Source organism: Protopterus annectens, chromosome 9.part0, assembly GCF_019279795.1.
Source record: "Protopterus annectens isolate FY-2018-M chromosome 9.part0, PAN1.0, whole genome shotgun sequence".
In the NCBI taxonomy this organism is placed as follows: Eukaryota; Metazoa; Chordata; order Ceratodontiformes; family Protopteridae; genus Protopterus; species Protopterus annectens.
The window spans coordinates 834,815,106-834,830,223 of NC_056743.1; the positions used below are offsets into that span (position 1 = coordinate 834,815,106).

Genomic DNA, 15,118 nt, shown 5'->3' on the forward strand with positions numbered 1-15,118 from the left:
GTCCTTTACAACCGATGGCATATTTACTTACCTTTGGTATTCTGGCCGACTGAGGGCTACCGGGAGCCGGATAACTCATTTGTTAGGACTGCAATAGTGAAACATGATGAACATCAAAAAAGGTTAAAGCATCAGTTTCCTCCAACCCCCCCCCCCCCCAAGAAGCACACACTGTGCCACTTTTTCCTTCAGTCGTCAAATGTGTTTGTTATTCTGGGTAAAATAAATACCTTTGAAAGCAATCATACAAAGTGTGCTTTCTTCAAGGTACATTCAAAATCATCTCTGGTCTCTTAATGTAACTATACAGTGTTGTAAAAAAAACTAAGCACTGCTGAGCTACTTCCTAAAAGTGTAAACATCAGCAAACTGTATCAAAAGGACAACACAAAACACTTAAAAATAAAACAAATAAAATGCTATCCAAAATATAATATCAGTAATTATCACTAGGGTGAGGATGTGCAGTATTTAACCAGATGTTTTTCCATTAGACTACTCAGACCACGTCCAAATGGTCTAACTTCAGCACTCTGGTTAAATACTATACAACCCCAACCCTTCTGTTGGTTACTGCTTATAAAATGGCAATTGTTTAAACATTGACAAACTTTCTTCCCAAAAGTTGATAAATTAGGACAGAGGATGCCATCGGACCATTCTCTGATAGAGGAAAAGTGTATCTGTGCTGGGAATATTGCTATTGTCATGCTCTTCCTCATTTGGCTTCTCCTTGCTCTCTCGTCTTACACAGTTTCTTGCTCTTGAACTTATGGCTCCTTCTATCGTTGTGCAAAACTCACAAATCTTTAACAGATAGTTTTTAATGCATTTGCAGCCCACAACTCCACTATTGATTACTTCTACCAAGCTGTCTATAGATTTAGAATGTCAGTTGGTCAAAAACAAACAAGAAACTTCCATGAATCTGGGGACATGTGGAACAAGATAACAGTGCATCATTCCCAAGGTAAAGGAAAACTGTGTCTGTTTCCCAGAAATTATTACTTTTGCTATGGTGTTCTTCCTTTTGCTTGTACTTTATGCTTTTTCTTGTACTCCTTTCTCCTCTTGAATTAATGGCTCCCTTTCCTTATAATTTCATCATATGGATACTATTTTGCTTGGGGTGGATGAAGGAAAGCTGTAAGTCACATTCTTCACTACCTTACCTTTTTCCTTCTCTCATCAGTCAACTAATAGCCACATTTTAGGATATGCCACTCCCACCTTGTCTTGGCTATTTAAGGCAGCTTAGTCATTTTCTCTTCTGACAATAGGATTTTTGAATTCCCTTTGCTAAAACCTCCATTTCTACGATCTCCCCTTGCAGTACACATTATGGGTCTGACAAGTGACGGTTCTCATTTCCAAAGCAGCAAAGGTATCGTAGAGATCATTCTTTTCTTTTCTCTCACAAAGTTGTCTAATAATCTACTTTCTTTATTGGCATGAAAAACACTTTTTAAATTTCATGCATGTTGCTAGGTCTATGACAGGAAGGTCAGCTTCCAGGGTTTTATGAAGGAACTTACCCTGCTCCTGCAGACAAACTATCAGGGTTTTTGGATGCATCCAGTTGATAACCAAGCTTTAAGTTCTGTGTAGAACATACAAAGATTTCGAAGCAGTCTGAAGCAAATATGCACAAGATTGGTTTTCAGACTACAGACATCAAGGACTGGATAATATCTCCTTAGAATTATAAATATCCCTTTTTCTGCAGCCATCTTTATTTTCATTTTAGTGATGGAGACAGCATGATCAAATTCTTCTTTTCCCTCAATAAGCCTTCTGTTCTAGTAAAGAACTGGTAAGAGGAACAGGGGACTTTGAATGGCTATAGTGTTGCCCAATAAAGGAACTAGTCTACACACCAGCTGCCAGAGGCTGTGTGACCTCACTTGGCATATCAGATTTTGGCTTTGTGGTCACTACCCCAGAGACTTTGGGAGTAAGTAGCAGAACAGCCCACCCACCTCTTAAAAAAGAATAATGAAAAAAATAACTTGTGCCTTGAATGTTTCCCTGTGTCTTTTTGTATTGGAGAGATTTAAAAGCAGTATCAATCATTTCCTTTTTTCCACAAAAAGTTTTCAAACTTCTAGCCCTCCTAGATAAAGTTCTTGCATTAAATTTAGCACAAAGCCCACAATCATAGCTGTGGTCTTCCCCTAATACAAGATAAATGGAGGGACTTTGACACTTCAAGACAACTTGCTGGTTACTCGCTCTAATGATAGCATGAAATTAGAACATGACTTTTAATGGGAAATTACAACAAATATAAACACTATTAACAATTCATAAAAGAAAAGGCCATGCTTTTTTTTTCAGAAATGTGTCGGCAAAGACCCCATAGGCAAACTATATAAAACTAATGAATCAACTGTTCACTTCAGCAGGAAAAATGTTAAGTTTGGTACACAGATGTTTATTTCTTTATTTATTTTATTTTCATTTGTTAACTGGGTAGTGTCGGACTGGGCCAGTAGCCAGTTTTCAGCGGAGACCAGGGAATAAAAGCTCCAAGGAAGATTACATAGTTTTTACATTTGACTGTTACAATGATTATAGAGAGCATAAAGTAATACACACAGAAATTCAACTGCAAGGTTCTTAACATGGCATCTAAAAACACAGTAACAATGGTAGTCATAAACAATATAAACAGTTGTACCATATAAAACAGAATACATGTTAAATAAGACATTATATATTTTTTTCCTTGGGATAACATGAGACAAACAGAGTAAAAAGGCTTAAATAGCTAGGAGATATAGACATTTTTAGGGGTTAAAGTATTTATCCTGAGTGAGAACAGGAGCAAAGCCTATGTTTGGAGAAATATTCATTTAGGGTATGTTTAAATGTATGTGTAACACTAATGGACAGAATATGCTGTGGTACAGAGTTCCAGTGTTTGGCAATGATATGGGAGTACAAGGAAATGCCGTGAGAGTTTTGTGCTTTATAACCTTCAACAATATTTTATCAGCAGACCTAAGGGATTTTAGGTTACTATAGAATTGGACAAGATCAGATAGAGCTGGGCAGTTGTCAGGTTTGTGTAAGACTGTATGGGCAGTTAGTAGCTGATTCAGAGTAAGAAGATGAGGCAGCTATAACCAATTTAGCTGGAGAAGGGTAGTACAATGGTGAGATCTTTGGGATTGATTACTGGCAAATTTGGAAATTCTGTTACAGCAAGATTCAGGGCAATTTGGGTCAGATTTGCAAATATTGGTAAAATATTTGAGAGCAGTAAAGAAGGGAAGATAATAGATGGGTTTGAGCTGTTGCGAGTCTGGCATGGTCAGTGAGACATGTTTTAGTCCTATAGAGAGAGCCCAGTTTGACATGAACCTTTTTAATTTAGTGCAAGGAGTTTGTCAAACTTAAGTCCTCTATCAATTGTGACACCTAGAAGTTTTGTATATTCAACGGACTCTATTTTAGTGCCACTGGAAGAGGAAATATAGATAGGAGGTAGGTTGTTAGATGTTGAGGTATGATGAAAGACCATAAGCTTGTTTTTTGGGGGGTTAAGTATATGTTGATGGACTCTTGGGTAATTTTCAATATTGTGGGGGGCTGCCTGAGTTTTTTTCTTTTTTTTTTTGAAGTTCTTGGATAATAAAGGCGGAGCAGATTAGGGAAGCATCATCAGTATATTGTACAACTGAGGCTGGGTTAGCAGCAATGTTAAGATCATTAGTAAAAATTGTGAATAAAAGTGGGCCGAGGATTGAACCTTGTAGGATTCCTACACTTATAGGGAGCTGGGGGGAAGAGTATTGCCCCTTAAAGTGGCTAGTTTCCTATCAGACAGGTAGCTATGAAACCACTTTAGGGCTTCGGTGCTGGATGCTTTTGACATGTCCAGGAAGGTAGCAGAGACTAGTTCGTTTTTGTTTTTGAGTTGATTTACAGTATTAGTAAAGCTGATTAGAGCTGTACTGGTACTATGCCTGTGCCGGAAGCCATGCTGTATACATGTATTAGAAAATAGATTATTTGAAATGGTCCAAGATCTGTTTATGTACACATTTTTCTAAGATTTTGGCAAATGGAGACAGAATGGCTATGGGTCTATAGTTGGATATATCAGTAGAGGGACCACCTTTATGTAAGGGTATTATGTGACATTTTCCAGAGCAGTGGTACACACTGTTCAGAGATAGAACGGTTGATGAGAATAGATATAGGGTAAGTGATGGAAGTAGCAGCTAGTTGTAGAAAGTCACCAGGTAGTTGGTCTGCAGCTAATGTGCAAGGTTTTAATTTGGAAAGAAGAGTTTTAACATAGTTGTATGGATTGGTTTGAGATGGAGAAGGGTAGAATTGTTGTTGAAAGTCTGAAGTATGGTTAGAGGTGTATTAGGGATTTGAGTGGAGAGATTATAGAGTTAATAAAGTGGGAGTTAAATTGAGTGGCTATGCACTAATTTTGGTTAGTCGGAGTTGGGGCTGGGGTAGTAGGTTTTTCTGGATTGAAAAAGGATATTGTTTGCCAGAATCTTTTGGGATTATTCTGGTATTTTAGATGACTTGCTTGGAAGTAGTTTTTTTTTGTCTTGATTAATTAGTTTTTTAGTTTGATTCCTAAGTCATTGGCAGGCACTGAGATTCTCTTTACTTTTACTATTTTGATAGAGAGACCAGGTTCTGTCTCTGTTTTAGTAGAAGAGTTGTGTCTTTTGACAGCCAGGTAAGCGGTTTGGTTTTGGTAAAAATTTTTCTAATTGAGGCTAGATCATTAAGTATTTGTAGGAAAGAAGTTTTGAAATACTGAACTGCACTGTCAAGTGGAAGAGTTTTCATAGGTGTTCATTCATATTGTAGAAGTCGAGAGTTATATATGGTCAGAGAGAAATGTTTTTTATTGCGAATACAGCGAAATTAAATATTATAGGGATTGTGTAAATGTTTTTGATCACATATGTAGGGAAGTGATCACTTAGTATACCTGGGGAGGCACCCAACGTCGTAGTTAATATTGGACTTGTTAGATAAAATCCAGTCAAGAATGGATCGTCTCTTGGTGTGTTTGTTAATACGTGTGGGTTGGTTAATTTTTTGAAAGAAATGATAAAGGTTAACAAAATGTGTTGGGGGATTAGAAGAGCAGGTGGTCCAGTCAACGTTAAAATCTCCAAGTATTACGGTTTCATGGCTAAAGTTTGTAGAGGCCCATTCAAGGATGTTTTCAATATACTGGAGGTTGTTAGCAGGGGGCAGGTAGATCACTATAAAGATAATGGACTTATGGTTATTTAAATCTAGGCATGCTACTGAAATTTCTAAGTTAGGGATATCAGGTGGGGTAGAATTGAGTTGTACCAAATTAATGTTATCTTTAAACAAGATGGCAATCCCACCTCCATGTCTAGATACTCTGTCAGTTCTGAGAAAGCTATAACCACTAGGAAGAAATTCTTCAGATTTAATGCGAGGCTTAAGCCATGTTTCAGTAATGACAACTGTATCAGGGGAGTAGAGGGCAATGGCATCATGAAATTCATTGACTTTGTTTATCATGCTTCTTAGGTTGGCATTAAATGATGAGAAGGTCAAAGTTACTTTTTTTCAGGGGAAGATAGCAGTTAGGTGTGGAGTTAGTTTTATTATCAGGTTCCCCCTGACAGCCAGTGATCAAGATTGCAGCAACATGAAAATAGGAATGTATAGCTGATGAATAGATCAGGCCTGAGTACTGACACCTGAATATTGTCTCACCCTAGATATATCATGAATTTATGTGCCAATGATACTTGAGCTGAATATTTATCATCTTTACTCCATACTCTGCATATTGCCGTACCATTATAAATGAGGAATACAGAAAAGCATCATTGGTCTTACAATCAAGATTTGCAAACAACTTGAATTTTTTTAGGAAAAATAAAGATTGATACCTACCATCCAACACACACACACACACACACATTAGTAAACCAAAGCTTTCTCTTTTTCTAATACATATGCACATTTAATTTGCTAAACTACAAAAATGTACAATAATAAGTTAATTTAAAAAGATTTATTGTACAAATCCAAAAATATTTATGTATGCTCAGAATGGATTAAAAAATATGTACATAAAAGCAAAATACATACTAAACAAATATGAGTTGCTCAGAGCCCACTCAGTATTTTTGACAAGAGTTTGCAAAAGACTGTAGGTTAATCTAAGCTGAAGCCAAGCTAGATACCTTTGTCGTGATAAATTTAGTCTTTGCAAGGGGCCAAGGCACTCTGACAAATAATTTCAAGAACTTTTTAAGCACTTTACTTGATTTAGCATGGCTTAGGCATCGTTTGCTAAAAGGTTTGGCCTGCTTGTTGCTCTGTGCACAACTACAAGACTACAAACCTGCAAATGTTCATGCTATCTCTGCAAATGAAACCAAAAGGTATCACAATCCAAAACACTACTTTACAGTGCAAACAAAATCTAAACATTCATATCACAATATAGTGGGGGCTGCTGGGAAACACAATGCTATAGGGCCATGTGACATTGCCACCAAGTGCAGAAGGTGTGTGTCAGGAATGACAGGACAGGCAGGGTCACAATAAGTACAAATGAGAAACAACTCTGCTGGGAATTTTAAGACTTGTTAGTCCCCCAAGATGGCACTAAAGTGAAAAAAAAATAGACTGGAAGCTGTCCTGTGTTAAGTTGGAAGATGTCCCTAAAATTTGCCTGAGAGGAGAGCTGTTAAGTGGAGCTTGCACATGTAGGTGTTAAAATGAGTTCAGTGACTGAGTACTATTTCTCTTTAAATCCTTTCTGAAGAATGGCTGTAAAGAACAACTGTGTTTGCTCAAGCTGCTTTGAAGAAAATACAGTTGTGTAAATTGCTCTTACCATAACACTAGATGTTCAAATTTCTCACTGTTACAGTAGTCTAACGCTATATGGGTTATATTCTATGCAAGAAACAATGGCCTGCCACTGTCTCAAAGTCTCTAGCTTCCTCCCATACACTCACATGTAGGTTGCTGTGGCTCATGAGCCCTAAGGGATAAACCAGGAGCTTGGGGAGGACATTCAGACTCCACACAAAAGGCGCTCCAGCCGAGAATCAAACGGGAGAACCTCTTGCTGTGAGGCAACAACTCTACCGCTGCACCACCGCGGCTTCATATATATATATATATATATATATATATATATATACATATATATATAAATATATATACATATATATATATATATATATATATATATATATATATATATATATATATATATATATATATATATATATATATATACATACACACACACACACACACACACACACACACACACACATGTATATTATTTATTTATTTATTTAAGTTTGATGACCTGGGGGGGGGGGGTCCACTGGGCTTGGGAGCCCGTTTTCAGTGGAGGCCCAGGGAGAAAACCTCCACATTACATAGTAAACATTAAATTTTACAGATTAAAGTTACAATTCAAGATGCAGTTACATTAAGATAAACAAAATAAAGTTAACATTATATATATATGTTTATATCACAGAAAAGCAATTGAGTAATGGGACAGCCAAAAACTTGTTTTTCCTTTTTTTGTGGGGATTTCAATCTTCTGATAAATGAATGTACAGAAATAAGATGTAATCAATGCAGGGAAAAAGGTCATATGATGAATAATTCTAAAAATGTAAAAGTGAAGGGCACTTCTGGTTTGGTTGTAAAAAGAATAAGCGATATAATGTTGAACAGGATTATGAAGTATTGAATGTCTAAAAAGTAATGAGGAAGCACGGAAAAGGGAAAAAATGGGTTAATGAAAAAGAGGATGAAGTAATAAAAGATGACAGATAAAAATGTTATATTTCAGGAGAATGAAAGTAATTGTACTGAGTGTTGAAAATGAAGAAAATATTGAAAGTGATAACTCAGATGTTTGTGAAGGAAGCGTAAAGGATGTTAGGGTAAGGGTGAGGAAAAGATGCATCACCAAATATTAAAGAGAAAGGTGAGAAGTAGTTTTAGACACATTTTAATTAATGAAAATAATGAAAATCTGATTCTGAGTTTCAAGCAACAGCTGTATGTAAACTCAGAAAAATATTAAATTGGGATAAGAAAAGAAATGTGAAGATGAAAATTTAAAATGCTTCCCTTAAACCTAAAAAGGAAAAGTAATAATTTTAGAGTGCTTTCAGTAAATGTGAACAGTGTTATTCACAATGTAAGTAGAATAGGGATACTGGAATTGTGTTCTTACAGAGGATGTATAATTCCTGACAAGTGAAGAAAGACTGCAAACAGAAACATTGTGAATAAAATAATAATATGGAATTTAAGAAGTGAACGTTGTTCCAGAGTGGCTGTATTATGTTAAAAAAGAACAGTACAAATATTAGATGTTAACCTTTCCATCCTTACCAGTGTAACTGTTGTGGATGCGAGGTGGAGAGAGAATATGACTATAAGATTATAGTATTATACGCATACACAAGTGGCAAGGAAAGAAATCTATTCATTAAATACTAGATTGTGTGGTGGTTAACGTGAAAATTATTATTGCAGGGGTCTTTACTTGTGATTTAGGGTAGAAATATTAAAAGAAAGAGGAAGGATGTTAAAAAATACAAGAAACAATGAAATGTGGCAAGTTAGCTGCGTGGAACAAAAGTCAATGGACTTATTAAAGAGGGGTAATTTGAAATTGATTATTTTGTACTATCAGAAGATTTGGGTGCAGCAGATGGTGAGACAGTTTTTTGGACCATTTAGCAATACAAATGGAGGTGAAGGAAGAAAGGGAGTGTTAAAATAGGAAAGGGAATAAAAAGAATAAATGAGAAATTATGGGATGAATTTGGAGGGTGGCAAGCTTGCATTTATAGGGGATCATATAATCATAAAGGACTCATAAAAACTGGTCTGAATGGTGGATTAAATTTAAAAATAAGTATAAAAAGTGTTTATTTTCTCAATGGCAGGATGATGTAGGAAAGAAGTAAGGAAATTTGTATAAAAATATACTGGAGAATTTAGAGATGAATACATGACAGTATTATGATATGGACTAGGAAATATATAAAACATTAAGAAAAACAATTAAGACATTACAGTTTAAGCAGAAATATTACTTACAAGGGAGAAAGGAGGTGTCTGCATATCTGGGTAAAATAGTAAAGGTGAATATTAGTATAATGAGGGAAATGAAAAATGTAAAATGAAAGGTAAAAGCAACACATGAGGAAATTATGAGTATTGTAATACAGCATGCAGAAAACCTGTATAACAGACAAAAAGAAAATGAGAGAAAATGGAAAATAAAAAAAAAGTATTTATTTATTTTATTTTACATTTGTTGACCAGGATAGTCCGACTGGATATATGTCCACTTTCCGCGGAGTACCGGGGAGAAAAGCTCCACATTACAAAAAAGAGACAGTACATACATCACTGAGTGATAAACTCAGGCAGACACATTTAGAAAAATACAGACAAAGAATATAGGCAGTATCAACATACACAATGTGCAGACTTACATCTGATTGGCAAAGACATATCAGAAAATGTGAACATAGAATACAATCAGATCTCATAATTCACAATGCTTAGACATTCAAATGATATGAGGCATAGATACTTGGCTAAACAGCAAGTTGGGTAGCAAGACATGTATTAGTGAAGTTGTCAGTCAGGTTTAGAACAAAAGCACAGCCAATGAGATGTGAGGTATTTTTTGAGTTCTCTTTTAAATAGGGGTAGTGAGGTTTGCTTGGTAACAGTAGTAGGGAGTAGATTCCAGATTTTACTGGTTGAGTTGGCAAATATAGCATCGCTTGCAGAGTTGTTGGATTTTTGGGTCAGTATCATTAGTTTATCAGCTGAGCATAATGGCCTGGGGGCACTGTGAGGGGTGAGAATATTTTTGAGGGCAGGGGTGTTATCAGTTTGATGGAGTATTTTATGCGCTACTATAAGCTGGTTGAACTGTAGAAGGGTAAAAGAAAATGAATCCAAAATGAGCTAAGTAAGAATTTGAAAAAGAAATTACTATTTGTGAAGTGGATGAAGTACTTAGGAAAGTAAATGACAATTCATTATTAGGTCCAGATGGTATACAGTAAGAAATGTATAATAAATTAAGGGACTGGCAAAAAGTGTTTTGTAAACATTTTGAATAAATGGTTAATAAAAGGGTTTGTTTATGAAGAGTTGTGTAGTGGAATATTAACATTTATATGGAAGAAAGATAAAATGAATGAAATAAAAAATTGGGGACCTATCAGTTTAAGTAATACTGATCATACATTTTTTATAAGAATAATAAACAGGAGAATGGAAGAAACGACCTCGACCGTCCTCACTCTCCAACTAAATAACCTAATGAAAGAAATAACTTCCTCCAGAAATAATATTAAAAATCTTATATTTGTTGACTTCAATCCCAACCTATTTAGTCATATTTCCAATTACCAATACTCACAGTTCAACCTCACACAATACCCAACTTTAATACATCTCACCACTCCCTTCTAGATCTCATATTAACTAACAAACCTCATCTTTTCTCAGCCATCACTATCCATCCACCATCTTTCTGTGGCCACTCTCCCTATTAGTTTTCATATCCATCATTCAAACATAAACCCCCATAAAGTTCATATCTTTCTGTAGTAAATCACAAAACAACATTAACAAACTTAAATCCTCCATCTCCTTAATTGAATGGTCACCAGTTTTGAACTCATCTAACCCTAACACTGCTGCAGAACTACTCATCTCTATACTGTCTGACCTGCAAAAGTCCTGCTTCCCAGTAATCTAAACACTATACAAACCTAAAACAAACAACTGGTTAACCTAAGAGCTTAAAGCTCTTCTACAACCCAGAAACAAGGCATGCGTTCTTGGAAAGCACTTCCTACTACTATAAGCAGACAGCATTACACCCAGCTATGCAAATAAGTTGTCAATAAAATTCACTTCTTAACAAAATCATACCAAACCTCACTAATAAAGTCACCCAAAAACTTCTGGAAAGAGTTCAGCCATCTTACAGGATGGGAAGAACATTTCCTCCATGAATTTTACATCCTCTCAACTTTCTGCTTCTGATTTCCTTTCTCATTTCAGCAACCTTCCCAGACCTTTCTCTAGCCAATCCCAAATTGCATGTGACACTCACACCTCCCCTCAATAAATCTCATACATTCTAATTCACCTCTGCTTGAAAAAAATTAAAATTGATAAGCCACCCTGGTATGGACAACCTTCACCCATGGTTTACTTATCATTGTACAGCTATCATAACTCACTATGAAACACATGTATTACACTCAGGGATGCCAGATATTATAGGATAGGAAGGGACCAAAAAAAGTCTTTAATAAGGAACATCAGGCAGTTCCGCATTAAACACAAGTAGCTCCATTTTGAGATTTTTTTGATTAGCTCGTATACTGGCATATGGGCCAATAGAAAAACAAACCAGAGGCTGTTTCGCCGGGACTTTAACCGGCAGTGCGGGTCTCGAGATCAGACTGCTGAGCCCGGGACAGTCACCCTCAAATAGGGACGTCTGGCAACCCTGACTACACTTAACATTTTGCCCAATATCTGGAAGAAGCAAACTGCAAAACCATTCCCTAAGAAGTCCAATCCCTCCAATCCTTCAGACTTTTGGACCATTTCTATTCTCCCTACCCTGGGAAAGATTCTAGAAAAAGTTACTTTATTTGCAACTCACTCAACGCATCAATCAATATCACTTTCTCTCAAAAGTAGCATTCCTTTTGGTCTGGTCACAGTACATCCACAGCTATCTGGATACTTAGCAACAACATTCTTCTTGGAGTGGACAAAGGCCCAACTAGTAGAACAATTCTTATTGCCCTCACCAGAGCCTTTGATCTTTTTCAGTCACTCAATTCTCCTAAACCATCTAACTGAACCAAGAATTAGTGACAATATTTGAAGGTTGGGCGTTGAGCTGGCACCTCGGCGTTTCATAAAAATCTACTGCCAATCATTAGCGAAACGAAGTTCTGCTTTGGCGACCCCTTACCGGGAAAAAGCCGAAAGACAAACAACAACAACAACGCCGTGGTTCAAAAGCTACCTCTCTGTCACTTCTCAGTTAATTTCAATTAATCAACCTCTACATCAGTCGCTCTGCAGACAAGTGTCCCTTAAGGATCTATTCTGGCATCTCTCCTCTTTTCTATCTACATTAACAGCCTTCCTTTTGATTAACCCAGCTTTCTTTCTTTGCTTTATGTTGATGATATGGTCTTATTCCACCCCAACTATCTCTTGAACTTGGACTTCGGTTTGAGTTTTTGCTCTTACTCAATGGGTCAGTGACAAACAATTATGACTGAACTCCTATAAAACAAAAACAAAGCTTTTGGCACTAGGCAAAAGCTTACTTTTATCTCCAGAACTCTCAAAATCATCAATGATCACAATAATACTACTGAAATGTTACTTTATTCAAATACCTAGTGATTTGGTTTGACCCCCTTCCTAAATTTCCAACTCCACCTGGAGTAAGCACACACAAAAAATCAACTCTCTCTCCCCCCTATTCTGAGCTAATAGAATCTCCCCTTTTCTATCCAGACCCTGTAGAAATGACAAAGGCAAAAGCATCTTGCTAGCTCTGCTACAATACTGTCTCCTGCTAAATGCTGCAGATTCTAAAAGAAATGTATCCACCTGTCTCTTTCAAAAGGCATCTGCAGAGACTCTCTCACCAAGAAATTAATACCTCTGCAAACCACTGAAAAAGCTAACTGGCTACCTGTGAAACAATGTACTGACTGCCTCTCAACTATTTAAATGCATCAAGATAGATACCTTTCCTCCACTAGCTTCCAGACTATTCAGAGATGTAGCAGCATATTATCCAAGACATCTTAACCTTTCACATCCTCCCCTACAAACCCCTAAACTAGGCTTTGCGGCACAGACCAAGTTTCAGTCCTTGATCCCAAACTGGGAATCACTCACTTCTTTAAAAAGACCATTCATTCCTCTTGCCCCCGTTTCCATTCACAAATAAAAATCTCAAGACTTTAGGGAAAGGCACCTGCTGTCTCTCTGGTTATATAACTTAACCTCTTCATTCCATTCTTCCATCTACATACCTTGCTCTGACTATTTTTGATTGTGATTCTTTCAGCATAACAGCTCTAATTTCCACTCTGTATGTAATGCATGTATATATTATGTTTTTCAAGTACTCTGTACATAATGTTATTTATCTACTACCTTTGTTACCTCAAGCCAACCAGGATATTCACTTTGTATATATTTGTCATTCACTCTGTACATAATGTCATGTAACTATTGTTTATTTCCCCGGGCTAACACTAAAATGGGTCATCTACTCTGCCTTGGTTAACAATTTAAAAATAAATAAATAATCCTTCCCCCTCTAGCTTTGTGGCACTGGTTCTACGACCTCTATAATAAGGATGTGCTAGTAACGAGGAAAAAATTCTGTTTGGTTTGTAGGATGGGGGCTGGATTCCCTGAAAAGGAAGTATGTCTATTCAATGCCATCAGTAACCTTCCTGTACCCTTTTGTCTAAAACAATCTGTTGCCAAAAGTGCAGACTGAGTGAGAACCACTTTTCTGGGACGGATCTGAAGGGGAGGCAGTGAGAGGAAAAGTACTGGCATAGTCATTCTGAAGAAGATGCCTGTCCCATTTCCTGAAAGGATCCCTCCTCCTCCTTTTTAGACCCCTCATCACTTCTTTTTAGATTCCTGTTTGCTGGAAGCTTGATAGGAAATGTTTCTTTCGATTTTTGAAAAAAGAACCAAGGGATTTGCAGGACTTGGGGGATGGAAAAAAATTTAGTAACATCAATTTATCTCTTTCACCAAAATTTGAGAACATGAGTAGCAGGTGGACCACACAAAACCTCCCTGTCTGAAGGACAATTCAAAGTCTCAGATTTCACTTCTGAAAACTTTAGATACATACCCTGGCAAAGCGTTTCATTATGGTAGTAGTAGCTATTGCCCTGGGAACAAAGTCAGCACAATCAAACACACTCTTGAAAGAATGCTTAGTAATAACAGGTTTCAGAAAGGACCTATATTCTGAAGGGAAAAAGGCAGAAACAATTCTCAGAAATGTCACTTAACTCAAAAAGTACTTCAACATACGTGCCTAGTAATTCAGAATACTGAAGGCTAGAGCTGAGGTACAGGAAAGTGCCTTTCAAGCCTGTCAAAGTCTTTCTCATCCTTGTCTGAAGGTAAAGGATTAGCATTAGCCAGAACTTTTTTAGCAGCCTGAAAAATAAAAACAGAAGCTAGATCAGACTTGGGGTGAGGAAACAAATACTTCTTAGAATGAGAAACTTTATAAGGTTTATCTGCCTTTCTGGGGACTGAAGATAGACTATCACGTTGTTGCAGACAGAAGAAAACACATTTGCCAAGGCTAGCATAATGGCAGAAATGGGAGTACAATGTGGCATATCCACTTATATCATGCCATAGTATCTCCTCAAATAGTCTGGAACATCCATTTGCTCCTACAAGAATATGTTGTTCATTCTGAAAAGTCACAGAAAATTTCTGAATAGAAGAATCTATGGAAATACTCTCCTGAAAATCAGAGTTTGGTGCTTATGAAGGTAGTGTGCAGGAGAAGCCCTGTCCCTGTCAATATCACAATATACTGATAAAACAACCTCAAAAACTATGGAGATGAAATTAATGCCAACATTAGCCTGCTGATGCATATGATTCAAAGCCTGCAATAACCCATGCGCTAATGTAAGTAATTAATCTTTATCAACAGACACAGTGGTCCAAGATGAAATCTGTCTAACCTTTTGGTTCCTTTTTTTTCTAGAAGCAACACAAGGAGACTGATTAATCAATGGCATTTTGCTCTCCAAAACGAGGTTTCTTACCCCAGTTGCCATAGAAAGAGTCTTTCAGAAAAACTCCCATACCCAAAAATGAAGTGTCCAACATGGGCAGTGGAATAGCTGAACAGGATGTGTAACTCCTGGTCCATGGTGGCAGAAACAACTGCACCAGAGGATCTCAGAGAAACCGGCAAGTGGTCTGAGGCTTAAACTGAGCTCCCGGTACACAAGGGGCTCAA

The 15,118-nt window shown here is 36.9% G+C and overlaps 1 protein-coding gene across 2 annotated transcripts in view; it reads right to left on the reverse strand.

The window, feature by feature from the left end:
- Positions 1 to 15,118, reverse strand: part of LOC122811581 (uncharacterized WD repeat-containing protein alr2800-like) — a 1,490,464-nt gene that overhangs the window by 825,325 nt on the left and 650,021 nt on the right. The window lies entirely within an intron of this gene.